This window comes from Conger conger, chromosome 2, assembly GCF_963514075.1.
Source record: "Conger conger chromosome 2, fConCon1.1, whole genome shotgun sequence".
Lineage (NCBI taxonomy): Eukaryota > Metazoa > Chordata > Actinopteri > Anguilliformes > Congridae > Conger > Conger conger.
Genome location: NC_083761.1, coordinates 34,714,642 through 34,735,945, shown reverse-complemented (window position 1 = coordinate 34,735,945; position 21,304 = coordinate 34,714,642).

Here is a 21,304-nt window from a genome sequence, read left to right as displayed (position 1 = left end):
TCAAAGTGCCTGTCCACAATAGAAGACAAAGCATTAGGGGGCGCTGTGGAGTCCCTCGGCCACGCCCAGGTCTGAGCATCTGATACATCCTGACAGCCCACACTTCTCATGTGTGTGCAAAATTCCGTGAGTTTTCATCCATGGCAAGCACCTCAAAAATGCAAAATTCATTGAAAAAAAAGAGAATAATAATTATAGGGGGCGCTGTCTAGCCACACCCCGATTGATATGTATATATTTCATATTGTACTCCAACAGTGAACATATTTGTAAAATATCAGCCAGATCGGACGATGTCAAAAAAAAAGTCATTTTTTTGCACGCAATATGTGTACTGTACGACTCGCCATTTCCATACCGTTTGAGATATCAAAAATCCCTTCACAGCTTATGGTCATGACTATCCTAAGATCATGCGGACCACATTTCGTGTGAATGTGATGAATGCCCTAGCAGGAAGGCATACAAATATGATAAAGACCTCACTTCCTGTTGCCAGATGGTGGCGCTATAACATTGAGCCGTTCTTGGGATATGGATGTGATTATACTCCAACACTAAACGTATTTCTAAAATATCAGCCAGATCAGACAATGGAGACCATGAAATTACGGCCACTTCCTGTTGGCGTGGCGTGACATAAAAATTCTACGCCTCCCCAGGACCGTCCCGTTTGAGCTATCAAAAATATCCTGGCAATTTAGCATCATGAATATCTTCAGACCATTCTGACCACAGGTGGTGTGAATGTGATGAACCCCCTAGGAGGAGTACTTAAAAGTGCAGTACGTGTAAAACGCACAAAATCCAAAATGGCTGACTTCCTGTTTGTATATTTGATTAGATGCGAATGAAAAATGTGTTTGGTCCGAGGAGTGCTATATGCGTACTAAATTTTGTGAAGGTAGCTCAAAGTGCCTGCCCACAATAGATGACAATGCGATAGGGGGCGCTGTGGAGTCCCTCAGCCACGCCCAGGTCTGAGCATCTGAGACAACCTGACAGCCACCACTTCTGATGTGTGTGCAAAATTCTGTGAGTTTTCATCCATGGCAAGCACCTCAAAAATGCACAAAACATTGAAAAAAAAAGAATAATAATAATAAATATAGCTGCAAGCAGCAATGAACGGGCCCAAGCACCATGGGCGCAACCGCCTTGGTGGCATAGTTGTGCCAATGACATGTTTCACAATATGTACACACTTTGGAAATAATCACCTTCCTGGACAACGTATAGTGTGCACAGGAATTCCCCTTTGATCAATGAAGATGTTTCTGCTGCTATTGGAATGCATCAATGATATAAGCCTCACTTCCTATTGCCAGATGGTGGCGCTATAATATTGAGCCGTGCATGGTTTATGGATTTGATTTCACTCCAATAATTAACATATTTGTACATTTTCAGCCAAATTGGAAGATGTCAAGTAAAATTTAAGCCACTTCCTGTTGCCAGATGGTGGCGGTATAATATTGAGCCGTGTATGGTTCATGGATTTGATTACACTCCAATAATTAACATATTTGTCCATTTTCAGCGAAATTGGAAGATGTCAAGTAAAATTAAAGCCACTTCCTGTTGCCAGATGGTGGCGCTATGCCATTGAGCCTTTCTTGGTATATGGATGAGATTACACTCCAAAAATGAACATGTGTGAAGTTTCTGCCACATCAGACAATGTAGAATGAAACAAAAATTACTTCTTGCTTGCACAGTGTAATAATATGCTCCAGTCCTGTCTGGAGAGCAGAGATGAATTAATTTCAATAGATTTTACAGCGGGAGGCACAATTTACGCTTGAGAAGTCATTCGGTTATAAATATGCACTCAAAATAAAACCATTGGCGTAAAGAAACTATTCAACTTTATTGTGGCCGCACCGGGGATGGAACCGCGGACCTTGCATGTCTTAATCCACTGTCTGAACCATTAAGCTATACTGCCCTCTTATACACGTACGTTATCTATTGGCCAAAAGTTGTATGTTTCCTTTCATCCTGGTTAAATAATTTCTCTCCGAAGTGTCGGATAATATTGCATTAAACGTCGAGTTAGCCAGCATCATTCTTTTCCATTTCACCGGTAATTATGCTGCCTGAAACGCATTTGTTCAGCCAAATCTAAAGGAGATGCCAAGTCTCTGCCCTCAATCCGGTATTTTCATATTAAGTCAAAAATTCCTAGCGAAATTGTATGTTCTCTTAATTCGTGTTTAATGACAAGCAAAATAAACTAACATATCTGGCGATTTAACTGAAAGTTTTCTATTCATGTAAACAAACGTAGCTGACCTGTTTTTTTGACTCACACAGACAGTGGACAGGCTGGCTGCTGTTAGCCAATGCGCGTCATCTCGCAACGACCTGCATGCCATACCTTTGTTGAACATAACGGTCTCATGTTAACACAGAGTTCGACCAGAGCCATCTCAAACGTTAACGTTTCTTTTTGACTTTTGACTCTTTTAAATATATGCTACTCTCCTGCCAGTTAAAGACAGTCATTAAATGTCTTTAATATTTACTTCAGATATTCTATTCAAAAATGAAAATAGATGCAAAGAAACGTCGGGCTGGGTGTTGTCAATACATTTTGTCACGTAGGCTGCAGCTGTAAATCATACATCGTTATGCCTACTGGCTCGCTAGAAAAAAAAAAAAACCTATCGTTGAAAAATCACTTGAAGGAAGAAAAATATAAAAGTTCCACTTTCTGCCAATAAATGGAATCCCCGTATCAGAAATGGGGGGAAGTTACAGCGACGCAGTTAGTCTGTGAGTAGAATAGATTGTGTAGACAACTTCACTGTTTCCACAAAGGTGATGTGCTTTTTAACAGGACTTGGTCAGTGTAATGATATAAATGCTAGCATTCGATTATGGTCAACGGTACCGAAAATGCCCGTTGCACCAGCCATCATAACAAATGTCCCAATATAGGATCGATTTAAACCTCTATATATTTTTATTTCACGTTGACAGTGTAGGCTATTATGTGTATTCCGACGCGAATTACATTTAATTGGGTTACGGCATTCACTTCAACCGAATGAAGTCAAATAGAAACGGCTCGAATTCCTTAATAAGGCTTCTTGATTTTCAAGCTAACTTTCCGAACAGCTGTTTTGTATTGAGTCCTTAAAATGCTACAACACGGTTTTTTTTAAACCAAATAACATTGAACGTCATTGCAAGATATATGCAATACTAACTTTTGCCAGTAGATGGCAGTCGCGTATTAGAAATGGGAGAGTCATTTGCGACTTGCGTTGAAGTTTTAAGACTGGATATAATGAGTCTCCAGCGAAAATAGTGAACTATTATTGCTTAATGGATGTGATGACACTCCAACAATGAACATATGTGAAAAGTTGTAGCCTCAAAATCAGGCAATGTAGAATTTAATACCTTTATGAAATTATTTAATACATAATTGTATTAAAACATGAACTGTTTGGGCAGCATTTCAAGTTAATTTTAAGGCTGACCATAGCCATACCATTCCAAGATATTAAAAATCAGTTCATAGTTGTGTGTCAGGGCTATAATATCATGCTGACCACATTCATGTGATGAACCCCCTAAGAAGAGTATTTCAAAGTTTGGTACGTGAAAAAACACTTAAAAACACACAAAATCCAAAATAGCTCACTTCCTGTTGGGAAAAGTTAAGGGATGCAAATGAGAAATGTGTGTGTCTTGAGGAGACCCTTATACCTACCAGACGTGGTGCATTTACGTGAAAGTATATGTCCACAATATTAGAAAAAAGCCATAGGGGGCGCTGTGTAGCCACGCCCAGATGAATGTGGATATGGATGTGATTGCACTCCAAAAGTGAATATATTTGTAAAATATCAGCCCGATCAGATGATGTAGAACGGAATTAAGCCCACTTCCTGTTTTTGGGCGTAACGTGTGTATTATACGCCTCGCCATTGCCAAACCGTTTGAGATATCAAAAATCCTTTCGTCATTTAGGGTCGGAACTATTCTAAGATCATGACGACTACATTTGGTGTGAATGTGATGAATACCTTAGCAGGAACGCATACAAACATGATAAAAACTTCACGTCCGTTGCCAGATGGTGGCGCTATAACATTGATTTCTTCTTGGTATTTGGATGTGATTACACTCTAACAGTGAACATATTTGTAAAATATCAGCCAGATCAGACAATGTAGACCATGAATTTATGGCAACTTCCTGTTGGCGCGGCGTGACATGAAAATTGTACGCCTCGCCATGACCATACCGTTTGAGATATCAAAAATATCCTTTGGAATTAGTATCATGACTATCCTGAGACCACTTTGACCACATTTCGTGTGAATGCAATGAACCCCCTAGGAGGAGTACTTAAAAGTGTAGTACGTGTAAAATGCACAAAATTCAAAATGGCTGACTTCCTGTTTACATATTTGATTCGATGCGAATGAGAAATGTGTTTGTTCAGAGGAGCCCCACATGCCGACCAAATTAGGTGAAGGTAGCTCAAAGTGCCTGTCCACAATAGAAGACAAAGCATTAGGGGGCGCTGTGGAGTCCCTTGGCCACGCCCAGATCTGAGCATCTGATACATCCTGACAGCCAACACTTCTCATGTGTGTGCAAAATTCTGTGAGTTTCCATCCATGGTAAGCACCTGAAAAATGCAAAATACATTGAAAAAAAAGAGAATAATAATTATAGGGGGCGCTGTCTAGCCACGCCCCGATTGATATGTATATATCTGATATTGTACTGCTACAGTGAACATATTTGTAAAATATCAGCCAGATCGGACGATGTCGAAAAAAAAGTCATTTTTTTGCACGCAATATGTGTACTGTACGACTCGCCATTTCCATACCGTTTGAGAAATCAAAAATCCCTTCACAACTTAGCGTAAGGACTATCTTAAGATCATGCTGACCGCATTTGGTGTGAATGTGCTGAATGCCCTAGCAGGAATGCATACAAATATGTTAAAGACCTCACTTCCTGTTGCCAGATGGTGGCGCTATAACATTGACCTGTTCTTGGGATATGGATGTGATTATAGTCCAACAATAAACAAAGTTCTAAAATATCAGCCAGATCAGACAATGTAGACCATGAAATTATGGCCACTTCCTGTTGGCGCGGCGTGACATAAAAATTGTACTCCTCCCCATGACCGTCCCGTTTGAGCTATCAAAAATATCCTGGCAATTTAGCATCATGACGATCCTGAGACCATTCTGACCACAGGTGGTGTGAATGTGATGAACCCCCTAGGAGGAGTACTTAAAAGTGTAGTACGTGTAAAACTCAGAAAATCCAAAATGGCTGACTTCCTGTTTGGATATTTGATTAGATCCGAATGAGAAATGTGTTTGGACCGAGGAGCGCTATATGGCCACCAAATTAGGTGCAGGTAGCTCAAAGTGCCTGCCCACAATAGAAGACAATGCGATAGGGGGCGCTGTGGAGTCCCTCGGCCACGCCCAGGTCTGAGCATCTGAGAGCTCCTGACAGCAACCACTTCTGATGTGTGGGCAAAATGTCAAGACTTTTTACGCATGGCAAGGCCCTCAAAAAAGCCCATTTGCCTGAAGAAAAAGAATAATAATAATAATAATAATAATAATAATAATAATAATCCTTCCAATAACAATAGGGTCCTTCGCACCCTACGGTGCTTGGGCCCTAATAATAATAATAATAATAATAATAATCCTTCCAATAACAATAGGGTCCTTCGCACCCTACGGTGCTTGGGCCCTAATAATAATAATAATAATAATAATAATAATAATAATAATCTTTACAATAACAATAGGGTCCTTCGCACCCTACGGTGCTTGGGCCCTAAATATAGCTGCAAGCAGCAATGAACGGGCCCAAGCCCCATGGGGGCAACCGCCTTGGTGGCATAGTTCTGCCAATGACATGTTTCACAACATGTACACACTTTGGAAATAATCACCTTCCTGGACAACGTATAGTGTGCACAGGAATTTCCCTTTGATCAATGAAGATGTTGGCGCTGCTATTGGAATGCATCAATGATATAAGCCTCACTTCCTGTTGCCAGATGGTGGCGCTATATTATTGATCCGTGTATGTTTTTTGAATTTGATCACACTCCAGAAATAAACATATTTGTACATTTTCAGCCACATCGGAAGATGTTCAGCGAAATTAAGGTCAATTCCTGTTTCCAGATGATGCTGCTATAACATTGAGTCGTTTTTGGAATATGGATTTGATTACACTCCAACACTGAGCATCTGTGTAAAGTTGCAGTCACATCAGACATTGGAGAATTTAAGTATGACCACTTCCTGTTTGTCTGGCATGATGTGTTTTTTATGTGCCTGACCATAGCTATATCATCCCAGTAAATCAAAAATCTGTTTTGTCAGGACCATCCTAGCATCATGCTGACAACATTTACCGTGAATGTCATGAACCCATTGAAAAATAATGCTTAAGAATGCAATATAAGGCTCACTTCCTGTTGCCAGCGGGTGGCGCTTTGCCATTTAGCCTTTATTGGAAAATGGATGAGATTACACTCCAAAAATGAACGTGTGAAGTTTCAGCCACATCAGACAATGTAGAATGAAATAAAAATAACGTCTTGCTTGCACATTGTGATAACATGCTACAGTCCTGTATGGAGAGCAGAGATTAATTAATTTCCATAGTTTTTACACGGGGAGGCACAATTTATGCTTGAAAAGTCATTAGGCCATAAACATGCACTCAAAATGAAAACAATTGGCTTCAAGAAACTATTCAAATTCATTGTGGCTGCAGCGGGGATAGAACGGCTGAATTTGCGTGCCTTAATCCACCGCCCTAACCATTACGCTATACTGCCCGCTTATACACGGGTGCCATCTATTGGCCAAATGTCTCCTTTTATCTTGGTTTAATAATTTCTCTACGAAGTGTCGGATAATATTGCACGAAACGTCTAGGTAACCTGCATCATTCTTTTCCATTTCACTGGTAATTATGCTGCCTGAAACGCATTTGTTAAGCCAAATCTAAAAGAGATGCCAACTCTCTGCCCTCAATACAGTATTTTCATATTAATTTACCATTCCTAGCGAAATTGTATGTTCTCTTAATTCGTGTTTAATGACAAGCCTAATAAACTAACATAGCTGGCGATTTAACTGAAAGTTTTCTATTCATGTAAACCAACGTAGCTGACCTGTTTTTTGACTCACACAGACAGTGGACTGGCTGGCTGCTGTTAGCCCGTGCGTGTCATCTCGCAACGACCTGCATGTGATACCTTTGTTGAACAAAACGGTCTCATGTTAACACAGCGTTCGAGCAGAGCCACCTCAGACGCTAAAGTTTCTTTTTGACTTCATGTGTTAATCTTTTAAAAATATGATACTCTCCTGCCAGTTAAAGCCTGTCTTTAAGTCTTTAAATGTCTTTAATATTTATTTTAGTTATTCAATTCATGTAATGAAAATGGATGCAAAGAAACGTCGGGCTGCGTGTTGTCAATACATTTTGTCACGTAGGCTGCAGCTGTAAATCATACATCGTTATGCCTACTGCTGCTAGAAAAAAACAAAAACCTATCGTTGAAAAATCACTTGAAGGAAGAAAAAAATGAAAGTACCACTTTCTGCCAATAAATTGAATCGCCGTATCAGAAATGGGGGGAAGTTACAGCGACGCAGTTAGTCTGTGAGTAGAACAGATTGTGTAGACAACTTCACTGTTTCCACAAAGGAACCAAAAATGCTTTTTAACAGGACTTGGTCAGTGTAATGATATAAATGCTAGCATTCGATTATGGTCAACGGTACCGAAAATGCCCGTTGCACCAGCCATCATAACAAATGTCCCAATACAAGATCGATTTAAACCTCTATATATTTTTATTTCACGTTGACAGTGTAGGCTATTATGTGTATTCCGACGCGAATTACATTTAATTGGGTTACGGCATTCACTTCAATCGAATGAAGTCAAATAGAAACGGCTCGAATTCCTTAATAAGGCTTCTTGGTTTTCAAGCTAACTTTCCGAACAGCTGTTTTGTATTGAGTCCTTAAAATGCTACAATACGGTTTTTTAAAAATCCAAATAACATTGAACATCAAAGCAATATATGCATTATATGTGTTAATCTTTTAAATATATGATACTTTCCTGCCAGTAAAAGCCTGTTTTTTATTTTAGTTATTCAATCGAGTTAATTAAGATAGATGAGAAAAAACGTTGCTGTGGGCTGGGTGTTTTCAGTACATTTTGTCACGTAGGCTGCCGCTGTTACTCATACATCGTTATGGTTACTGGCTCGCAAAAAGAAACAAAACTTGTCGTTGAGAAATCACTTTATCCAAGAAAAAGAGAAACAATACCGAAAATTAGAAAGAATACTAACCTTTGCCACTAGATGGCAGTCGCGTATTAGAAATGGGAGAGTCAGTTGCGACTTGAGTTGAAGTTTTAAGACTGGAGATAATGAGTCTCCAGCGAAAATAGTAAACTATTATTGCTTAATGGATGTGACACTCCAACAATGAACATATGTGAAAAGATGTAGCCTCAAAATCAGGCAATGTAGAATTTAATACCTTTTTGAAATTATTTAATATATAATTTTCCTATTTGGGCAGCATTACAAGTTAATTTTAAGGCTGACCATAGCCATACCATTCCAAGATATTAAAAATCAGTTCATAGTTGTGTGTCAGGGCTATAATATCATGCTGACCACATTTTGTGTGAATGTGATGAACCCCCTAGGAAGAGTATTTCAAAGTTTGGTACGTGAAAAAACACTTAAAAACACACAAAATCCAAAATAGCTCACTTCCTGTTGGGAAAAGTTAAGGGATGCAAATGAGAAATGTGTGTGTCTTGAGGAGACCCTTATGCCTTCCAGACGTGGTGCATTTACGTGAAAGTATATGTCCACAATATTAGAAAAAAGCCATAGGGGGCGCTGTGTAGCCACGCCCAGATGAATGTGGATATGGATGTGATTGCACTCCAAAAGTGAATATATTTGTAAAATATCAGCCCGATCAGATGATGTAGAACGGAATTAAGCCCACTTCCTGTTTTTGGGCGTAACGTGTGTATTATATGCCTCGCCATTGCCAAACCGTTTGAGATATCAAAAATCCTTTCGTAATTTAGGGTCAGGACTATTCTACGATCATGATCTCTACATTTGGTGTGAATGTGATGAATACCTTAGCAGGAACGCATACAAACATGATAAAAACCTCACGTCCGTTGCCAGATGGTGTCGCTATAACATTGATTTCTTCTTGGTATTTGGATGTGATTACACTCTAACAGTGAACATATTTGTAAAATATCAGCCAGATCAGACAATGTAGACCATGAATTTATGGCAACTTCCTGTTGGCGCGGTGTGACATGAAAATTGTACGCCTCGCCATGACCATACCGTTTGAGATATCAAAAATATCCTTTGGAATTAGTCTCATGACTATCCTGAGACCAATTTGACCACATTTCGTGTGAATGCAATGAACCCCCTAGGAGGAGTACTTAAAAGTGTAGTATGTGTAAAATGCACAAAATTCAAAATGGCTGACTTCCTGTTTACATATTTGATTCGATGCAAATGAGAAATGTGTTTGTCCAGAGGAGTCCCACATGCATACCAATCTAGGTGAAGGTAGCTCAAAGTGCCTGTCCACAATAGAAGACAAAGCATTAGGGGGCGCTGTGGAGTCCCTTGGCCACGCCCAGGTCTGAGCATCTGATACATCCTGACAGCCAACACTTCTCATGTGTGTACAAAATTCTGTGAGTTTCCATCCATGGCAAGCACCTCAAAAATGCAAAATACATTAAAAAAAAAGAGAATAATAATTATAGGGGGCGCTGTCTAGCCACGCCCCGATTGATATGTATATATCTGATATTGTACTGCTACAATGAACATATTTGTAAAATATCAGCCAGATCGGACGATGTCGAAAAAAAAGTCATTTTTTTGCACGCAATATGTGTACTGTACGACTCGCCATTTCCATACCGTTTGAGATATCAAAAATCCCTTCACAATTTAGCGTAAGGACTATCTTACGATCATGCTGACCGCATTTGGTGTGAATGTGCTGAATGCCCTAGCAGGAAGGCATACAAATATGTTAAAGACCTCACTTCCTATTGCCAGATGGTGGCGCTATAACACTGACCTGTTCTTGGGATATGGATGTGATTACACTCCTACAATAAACAAATTTCTAAAATATCAGCCAGATCAGACAATGTAGACCATGAAATTATGGCCACTTCCTGTTGGCGTGGCGTGACATAAAAATTGTAATCCTCCCCGTGACTGTCCCGTTTGAGCTATCAAAAATATCCTGGCAATTTAGCATCATGACTATCCTGAGACCATTCTGACCACAGTTGGTGTGAATGCGATGAACCCCCTAGGAGGAGTACTTAAAAGTGTAGTACGTGTAAAACTCAGAAAATCCAAAATGGCTGACTTCCTGTTTGGATATTTGATTAGATCCGAATGACAAATGTGTTTGGACCGAGGAGCGCTATTTGGCCACCAAATTAGGTGCAGGTAGCTCAAAGTGCCTGCCCACAATAGAAGACAATGCGATAGGGGGCGCTGTGGAGTCCCTCGGCCACGCCCAGGTCTGAGCATCTGAGAGCTCCTGACAGCAACCACTTCTGATGTGTGTGCAAAATGTCAAGACTTTTTACGCATGGCAAGGCCCTCAAAAAAGCCCATTTGCCTGATGAAAAAGAATAATAATAATAATAATAATAATAAATATAGCTGCAAGCAGCAATGAACGGGCCCAAGCACCATGGGCGCAACCGCCTTGGTGGCACAGTTGTGCCAATGACATGTTTCACAATATGTACACACTTTGGAAATAATCACCTTCCTGGACAACGAATAGTGTGCACAGGAATTCCCCTTTGATCAATGAAGATGTTGCTGCTGCTATTGGAATGCATCAATGATATAAGCCTCACTTCCTATTGCCAGATGGTGGCGCTATAATATTGAGCTGTGTATGGTTTATGGATTTTATTTCACTCCAAAAATGAACATATTTGTACATTTTCAGCCAAATTGGAAGATGTCCAGTAAAATTAAAGCCACTTCCTGTTGCCAGATGGTGGCGCTATAATATTGAGCCGTGTATGGTTTATGGATTTGATTACACTCCAATAATTAACATATTTGTACATTTTCAGCCAAATTGGAAGATGTCAAGTAAAATTAAAGCCACTTCCTGTTGCCAGATGGTGGCGCTATGCCATTGAGCCTTTCTTGGTATATGGATGAGATTACACTCCAAAAATGAACATGTGTGAAGTTTCTGCCACATCAGACAATGTAGAATGAAACAAAAATTACTTCTTGCTTGCACATTGTAATAATATGCTCCAGTCCTGTATGGAGAGCAGAGATGAATAAATTTCAATAGATTTTACAGCGGGAGGCACAATTTACGCTTGAGAAGTCATTCGGTTATAAATATGCACTCAAAATAAAACCATTGGCGTAAAGAAACTATTCAACTTTATTGTGGCCGCACCGGGGATGGAACTGCGGACCTTGCATGTCTTAATCCACTGTCTGAACCATTAAGCTATACTGCCCTCTTATACACGTACGCCATCTATTGGCCAAAAGTTGTATGTTTCCTTTTATCCTGGTTAAATAATTTCTCTCCGAAGTGTCGGATAATATTGCATTAAACGTCGAGTTAGCCAGCATCATTCTTTTCCATTTCACCGGTAATTATGCTGCCTGAAACGCATTTGTTCAGCCAAATCTAAAGGAGATGCCAAGTCTCTGCCCTCAATCCGGTATTTTCATATTAAGTCAAAAATTCCTAGCGAAATTGTATGTTCTCTTAATTCGTGTTTAATGACAAGCAAAATAAACTAACATATCTGGCGATTTAACTGAAAGTTTTCTATTCATGTAAACAAACGTAGCTGACCTGTTTTTTTGACTCACACAGACAGTGGACTGGCTGGCTGCTGTTAGCCCGTGCGCGTCATCTCGCAACGACCTGCATGCCATACCTTTGTTGAACATAACGGTCTCATGTTAACACAGAGTTCGACCAGAGCCATCTCAAACGTTAACGTTTCTTTTTTACTTTTGACTCTTTTAAATATATGCTACTCTCCTGCCAGTTAAAGACAGTCATTAAATGTCTTTAATATTTATTTCAGATATTCTATTCAAAAATGAAAATAGATGCAAAGAAACGTCGGGCTGGGTGTTGTCAATACATTTTGTCACGTAGGCTGCAGCTGTAAATCATACATCGTTATGCCTACTGGCTCGCTAGAAAAAGAACAAAAACCTATCGTTGAAAAATCACTTGAAGGAAGAAAAATATAAAAGTTCCACTTTCTGCCAATAAATGGAATCCCCGTATCAGAAATGGGGGGAAGTTACAGCGACACAGTTAGTCTGTGAGTAGAATAGATTGTGTAGACAACTTCACTGTTTCCACTAAGGTGATGTGCTTTTTAACAGGACTTGGTCAGTGTAATGATATAAATGCTAGCATTCGATTATGGTCAACGGTACCGAAAATGCCCGTTGCACCAGCCATCATAACAAATGTCCCAATACAGGATCGATTTAAACCTCTATATATTTTTATTTCACGTTGACAGTGTAGGCTATTATGTGTATTCCGACGCGAATTACATTTAATTGGGTTACGGCATTCACTTCAACCGAATGAAGTCAAATAGAAACGGCTCGAATTCCTTAATAAGGCTTCTTGGTTTTCAAGCTAACTTTCCGAACAGCCGTTTTGTATTGAGTCCTTAAAATGCTACAACACGTTTTTTTTTAAACCAAATAACATTGAACGTCATTGCAAGATATGCAATACCAACTTTTGCCAGTAGATGGCAGTCGCGTATTAGAAATGGGAGAGTCATTTGCGACTTGCGTTGAAGTTTTAAGACTGGATATAATGAGTCTCCAGCGAAAATAGTGAACTATTATTGCTTAATGGATGTGATGACACTCCAACAATGAACATATGTGAAAAGTTGTAGCCTCAAAATCAGGCAATGTAGAATTGAATACCTTTTTGAAATTATTTAATACATAATTGTATTAAAACATGAACTGTTTGAGCAGCATTACAAGTTAATTTTAAGGCTGACCAGAGCCATACCATTCCAAGATATTAAAAATCAGTTCATAGTTGTGTGTCAGGGCTATAATATCATGCTGACCACATTTTGTGTGAATGTGATGAACCCCCTAGGAAGAGTATTTCAAAGTTTGGTATGTGAAAAAACACTTAAAAACACACAAAATCCAAAATAGCTCACTTCCTGTTGGGAAAAGTTAAGGGATGCAAATGAGAAATGTGTGTGTCTTGAGGAGACCCTTATGCCTACCAGACGTGGTGCATTTACGTGAAAGTATATGTCCACAATATTAGAAAAAAGCCATAGGGGGCGCTGTGTAGCCACGCCCAGATGAATGTGGATATGGATGTGATTGCACTCCAAAAGTGAATATATTTGTAAAATATCAGCCCGATCAGATGATGTAGAACGGAATTAAGCCCACTTCCTGTTTTTTGGGCGTAACGTGTGTATTATACGCCTCGCCATTGCCAAACCGTTTGAGATATCAAAAATCCTTTCGTCATTTAGGGTCAGGACTATTCTAAGATCATGATGACTACATTTGGTGTGAATGTGATCAATACCCTAGCAGGAACGCATACAAACATGATAAAAACCTCACTTCCGTTGCCAGATGGTGGCGCTATAACATTGATTTCTTCTTGGTATATGGATGTGATTACACTCTAACAGTGAACATATTTGTAAAATATCAGCCAGATCAGACAATGTAGACCATGAATTTATGGCTACTTCCTGTTGGCGCGGCGTGACATGAAAATTTTACGCCTCGCCATGACCATACCGTTTGAGATATCAAAAATATCCTTTGGAATTAGTATCATGACTATCCTGAGACCACTTTGACCATATTTCGTGTGAATGCAATGAACTCCCTAGGAGGAGTACTTAAAAGTGTAGTACGTGTACAACGCACAAGATTCAAAATGGCTGACTTCCTGTTCACATATTTGATTTGATGTGAATGAGAAATGTGTTTGTCCAGAGGAGTCCCACATGCATACCAAATTAGGTGAAGGTAGCTCAAAGTGCCTGTCCACAATAGAAGACAAAGCATTAGGGGGCGCTGTGGAGTCCCTCGGCCACGCCTAGGTCTGAGCATCTGATACATCCTGACAGCCAACACTTCTCATGTGTGTGCCAAATTCCGTGAGTTTTCATCCATGGCAAGCACCTCAAAAATTCAAAATACATTGAAAAAAAAGAGAATAATAATTATAGGGGGCGCTGTCTAGCCACGCCCCGATTGATATGTATATATTTCATATTGTACTCCAACAGTGAACATATTTGTAAAATATCAGCCAGATCGGACGATGTCAAAAAAAAAGTCATTTTTTTGCACGCAATATGTGTATTATACGCCTCGCCATTGCCAAACCGTTTGAGATATCAAAAATCCCTTCACAGCTTATGGTCATGACTATCCTAAGATCATGCTGACCACATTTCGTGTGAATGTGATGAATGCCCTAGCAGGAAGGCATTCAAATATGATAAAGACCTCACTTCCTGTTGCCAGATGGTGGCGCTATAACATTGACCCGTTCTTGGGATATGGATGTGATTATACTCCAACAATAAACGTATTTCTAAAATATCAGCCAGATCAGACAATGTAGACCATGAAATTACGGCCACTTTCTGTTGGCGCGGCGTGACATAAAAATTGTACTCCTCCCCGTGACCGTCCCGTTTGAGCTATCAAAAATATCCTGGCAATTTAGCATCATGAATATCCTGAGACCATTCTGACCACAGGTGGTCTGAATGTGATGAACCCCCTAGGAGGAGTACTTAAAAGTGCAGTACATGTAAAACGCACAAAATCCAAAATGGCTGACTTCCTGTTTGTATATTTGATTAGATGCAAATTATAAATGTTTTTGGTCCGAGGAGTGCTATATGCAGACTAAATTTTGTGAAGGTAGCTCAAAGTGCCTGCCCACAATAGATGACAATGCGATAGGGGGCGCTGTGGAGTCTCTCGGCCACGCCCAGGTCTGAGCATCTAATCGATCCTGAAGGTCCTCATTTCTGATGTGTGTGCAAAATTCCCAGACTTTTTATGCATGGCAAGCACCTCAAAAAGGCCCATTTGCATATAGAAAAAAGAATAATAATAATAAATATAGCTGCAAGCAGCAATGAACGGGCCCAAGCCCCATGGGGGCAACCGCCTTGGTGGCATAGTTCTGCCAATGACATGTTTCACAACATGTACACACTTTGGAAATAATCACCTTCCTGGACAACGTATAGTGTGCACAGGAATTTCCCTTTGATCAATGAAGATGTTGGCGCTGCTATTGGAATGCATCAATGATATAAGCCTCACTTCCTGTTGCCAGATGGTGGCGCTATATTATTGATCCGTGTATGTTTTTTGAATTTGATTACACTCCAGAAATAAACATATTTGTACATTTTCAGCCACATCGGAAGATGTTCAGCGAAATTAAGGTCAATTCCTGTTTCCAGATGATGCTGCTATAACATTGAGTCGTTTTTGGAATATGGATTTGATTACACTCCAACACTGAGCATCTGTGTAAAGTTGCAGTCACATCAGACATTGGAGAATTTAAGTATGACCACTTCCTGTTTGTCTGGCATGATGTGTTTTTTATGTGCCTGACCATAGCTATATCATCCCAGTAAATCAAAAATCTGTTTTGTCAGGACCATCCTAGCATCATGCTGACCACATTTACCGTGAATGTCATGAACCCATTGAAAAATAATGCTTAAGAATGCAATATAAGGCTCACTTCCTGTTGCCAGCGGGTGGCGCTTTGCCATTTAGCCTTTATTGGAAAATGGATGAGATTACACTCCAAAAATGAACGTGTGAAGTTTCAGCCACATCAGACAATGTAGAATGAAATAAAAATAACGTCTTGCTTGCACATTGTGATAACATGCTACAGTCCTGTATGGAGAGCAGAGATTAATTAATTTCCATAGTTTTTACACGGGGAGGCACAATTTATGCTTGAAAAGTCATTAGGCCATAAACATGCACTCAAAATGAAAACAATTGGCTTCAAGAAACTATTCAAATTCATTGTGGCTGCAGCGGGGATAGAACGGCTGAATTTGCGTGCCTTAATCCACCGCCCTAACCATTACGCTATACTGCCCGCTTATACACGGGTGCCATCTATTGGCCAAATGTCTCCTTTTATCTTGGTTTAATAATTTCTCTACGAAGTGTCGGATAATATTGCACGAAACGTCTAGTTAACCTGCATCATTCTTTTCCATTTCACTGGTAATTATGCTGCCTGAAACGCATTTGTTCAGCCAAATCTAAAAGAGATGCCAACTCTCTGCCCTCAATACAGTATTTTCATATTCATTTACCATTCCTAGCGAAATTGTATGTTCTCTTAATTCGTGTTTAATGACAAGCCTAATAAACTAACATAGCTGGCGATTTAACTGAAAGTTTTCTATTCATGTAAACCAACGTAGCTGACCTGTTTTTTGACTCACACAGACAGTGGACTGGCTGGCTGCTGTTAGCCCGTGCGTGTCATCTCGCAACGACCTGCATGTGATACCTTTGTTGAACAAAACGGTCTCATGTTAACACAGCGTTCGAGCAGAGCCACCTCAGACGCTAAAGTTTCTTTTTGACTTCATGTGTTAATCTTTTAAAAATATGATACTCTCCTGCCAGTTAAAGCCTGTCTTTAAGTCTTTAATTGTCTTTAATATTTATTTTAGTTATTCAATTCATGTAATGAAAATAGATGCAAAGAAACGTCGGGCTGGGTGTTGTCTATACATTTTGTCACGTAGGCTGCAGCTGTAAATCATACATCGTTATGCCTACTGGCTCGCTAGAAAAAAACAAAAACCTATCGTTGAAAAATCACTTGAAGGAAGAAAAAAATGAAAGTACCACTTTCTGCCAATAAATTGAATCGCCGTATCAGAAATGGGGGGAAGTTACAGCGACGCAGTTAGTCTGTGAGTAGAACAGATTGTGTAGACAACTTCACTGTTTCCACAAAGGAACCAAAAATGTGCTTTTTAACAGGACTTGGTCAGTGTAATGATATAAATGCTAGCATTCGATTATGGTCAACGGAACCGAAAATGCCCGTTGCACCAGCCATCATAACAAATGTCCCAATACAGGATCGATTTAAACCTCTATATATTTTTTTTTCACGTTGACAGTGTAGGCTATTATGTGTATTCCGACGCGAATTACATTTAATTGGGTTACGGCATTCACTTCAATCGAATGAAGTCAAATAGAAACGGCTCGAATTCCTTAATAAGGCTTCTTGGTTTTCAAGCCAACTTTCCGAACAGCTGTTTTGTATTGAGTCCTTAAAATGCTACAATACGGTTTTTTTTAAATCCAAATAACATTGAACGTCAAAGCAATATATGCATTATATGTGTTAATCTTTTAAATATATGATACTTTCCTGCCAGTAAAAGCCTGTTTTTTATTTTAGTTATTCAATCGAGTTAATTAAGATAGATGAGAAAAAACGTTGCTGTGGGCTGGGTGTTTTCAGTACATTTTGTCACGTAGGCTGCCGCTGTTACTCATACATCGTTATGGTTACTGGCTCGCAAAAAGAAACAAAACTTGTCGTTGAGAAATCACTTTATCCAAGAAAAAGAGAAACAATACCGAAAATTAGAAAGAATACTAACCTTTGCCACTAGATGGCAGTCGCGTATTAGAAATGGGAGAGTCAGTTGCGACTTGCGTTGAAGTTTTAAGACTGGAGATAATGAGTCTCCAGCGAAAATAGTAAACTATTATTGCTTAATGGATGTGATGACACTCCAACAATGAACATATGTGAAAAGATGTAGCCTCAAAATCAGGCAATGTAGAATTTAATACCTTTTTGAAATTATTTAATATATAATTTTCCTATTTGGGCAGCATTACAAGTTAATTTTAAGGCTGACCATAGCCATACCATTCCAAGATATTAAAAATCAGTTCATAGTTGTGTGTCAGGGCTATAATATCATGCTGACCACATTTTGTGTGAATGTGATGAACCCCCTAGGAAGAGTATTTCAAAGTTTGGTACGTGAAAAAACACTTAAAAACACACAAAATCCAAAATAGCTCACTTCCTGTTGGGAAAAGTTAAGGGATGCAAATGAGAAATGTGTGTGTCTTGAGGAGACCCTTATGCCTACCAGACGTGGTGCATTTACGTGAAAGTATATGTCCACAATATTAGAAAAAAGCCATAGGGGGCGCTGTGTAGCCACGCCCAGATGAATGTGGATATGGATGTGATTGCACTCCAAAAGTGAATATATTTGTAAAATATCAGCCCGATCAGATGATGTAGAACGGAATTAAGCCCACTTCCTGTTTTTGGGCGTAACGTGTGTACTATACGCCTCGCCATTGCCAAACCGTTTGAGATATCAAAAACCCTTTCGTCATTTAGGGTCAGGACTATTCTAAGATCATGATGACTACATTTGGTGTGAATGTGATGAATACCTTAGCAGGAACGCATACAAACATGATAAAAACCTCACGTCCGTTGCCAGATGGTGGCGCTATAACATTGATTTCTTCTTGGTATTTGGATGTGATTACACTCTAACAGTGAACATATTTGTAAAATATCAGCCAGATCAGACAATGGAGACCATGAATTTATGGCCACTTCCTGTTGGCGCGGCGTGACATGAAAATTGTACGCCTCGCCATGACCATACCGTTTGAGATATCAAAAATATCCTTTGGAATTAGTATCATGACTATCCTGAGACCAATTTGACCACATTTCGTGTGAATGCAATGAACCCCCTAGGAGGAGTACTTAAAAGTGTAGTACGTGTAAAATGCACAAAATTCAAAATGGCTGACTTCCTGTTTACATATTTGATTCGATGCGAATGAGAAATGTGTTTGGCCAGAGGAGTCCCACATGCATACCAAATTAGGTGAAGGTAGCTCAAAGTGCCTGTCCACAATAGAAGACAAAGCATTAGGGGGCGCTGTGGAGTCCCTTGGCCACGCCCAGGTCTGAGCATCTGATACATCCTGACAGCCAACACTTCTCATGTGTGTGCAAAATTCTGTGAGTTTCCATCCATGGCAAGCACCTCAAAAATGCAAAATACATTGAAAAAAAAGAGAATAATAATTATAGGGGGCGCTGTCTAGCCACGCCCCGATTGATATGTATATATCTGATATTGTACTGCTACAGTGAACATATTTGTAAAATATCAGCCAGATCGGACGATGTCGAAAAAAAAGTCGTTTTTTTGCACGCAATATGTGTACTGTACGACTCGCCATTTCCATACCGTTTGAGATATCAAAAATCCCTTCACAACTTAGCGAAAGGACTATCTTACGATCATGCTGACCGCATTTGGTGTGAATGTGCTGAATGCCCTAGCAGGAATGCATACAAATATGTTAAAGACCTCACTTCCTATTGCCAGATGGTGGCGCTATAACACTGACCTGTTCTTGGGATATGGATGTGATTACACTCCAACAATAAACAAATTTCTAAAATATCAGCCAGATCAGACAATGTAGACCATGAAATTATGGCCACTTCCTGTTGGCGTGGCGTGACATAAAAATTGTAATCCTCCCCGTGACTGTCCCGTTTGAGCTATCAAAAATATCCTGGCAATTTAGTATCATGACTTTCCTGAGACCATTCTGACCACAGTTGGTGTGAATGCGATGAACCCCCTAGGAGGAGTACTTAAAAGTGTAGTACGTGTAAAACTCAGAAAATCCAAAATGGCTGACTTCCTGTTTGGATATTTGATTAGATCCGAATGAGAAATGTGTTTGGAACGAGGAGCGCTATTTGGCCACCAAATTAGGTGCAGGTAGCTCAAAGTGCCTGCCCACAATAGAAGACAATGCGATAGGGGGCGCTGTGGAGTCCCTCGGCCACGCCCAGGTCTGAGCATCTGAGAGCTCCTGACAGCAACCACTTCTGATGTGTGTGCAAAATGTCAAGACTTTTTACGCATGGCAAGGCCCTCAAAAAAGCCCATTTGCCTGAAGAAAAAGAATAATAATAATAATAATAATAATAATCCTTCCAATAACAATAGGGTCCTTCGCACCCTACGGTGCTTGGGCCCTAATAATAATAAATATAGCTGCAAGCAGCAATGAACGGGCCCAAGCACCATGGGCGCAACCGCCTTGGTGGCATAGTTGTGCCAATGACATGTTTCACAATATGTACACACTTTGGAAATAATCACCTTCCTGGACAACGTATAGTGTGCACAGGAATTCCCCTTTGATCAATGAAGATGTTTCTGCTGCTATTGGAATGCATCAATGATATAAGCCTCACTTCCTATTGCCAGATGGTGGCACTATAATATTGAGCCATGTATGGTTTATGGATTTGATTTCACTCTAATAATTAACATATTTGTACATTTTCAGCCAAATTGGAAGATGTCAAGTAAAATTTAAGCCACTTCCTGTTGCCAGATGGTGGCGGTATAATATTGAGCCGTGTATGGTTCATGGATTTGATTACACTCCAATAATTAACATATTTGTACATTTTCAGCCAAATTGGAAGATGTCAAGTAAAATTAAAGCCACTTCCTGTTGCCAGATGGTGGCGCTATGCCATTGAGCCTTTCTTGGTATATGGATGAGATTTCACTCCAAAAATGAACATGTGTGAAGTTTCTGCCACATCAGACAATGTAGAATGAAACAAAAATTACTTCTTGCTTGCACAGTGTAATAATATGCTCCAGTCCTGTATGGAGAGCAGAGATTAATTAATTTCAATAGATTTTACAGCGGGAGGCACAATTTACGCTTGAGAAGTCATTCGGTTATAAATATGCACTCAAAATAAAACCATTGGCGTTAAGAAACTATTCAACTTTATTGTGGCCACACCGGGGATGGAACCGCGGACCTTGCATGTCTTAATCCACTGTCTGAACCATTAAACTATACTGCCCTCTTATACACGGGCGCCATTTATTGGCCAAAAGTTGTATGTTTCCTTTTATCTTGGTTAAATAATTTCTCTCCGAAGTGTCGGATAATATTGCATTAAACGTCTAGTTAGCCAGCATCATTCTATTCCATTTCACCGGTAATTATGCTGCCTGAAAC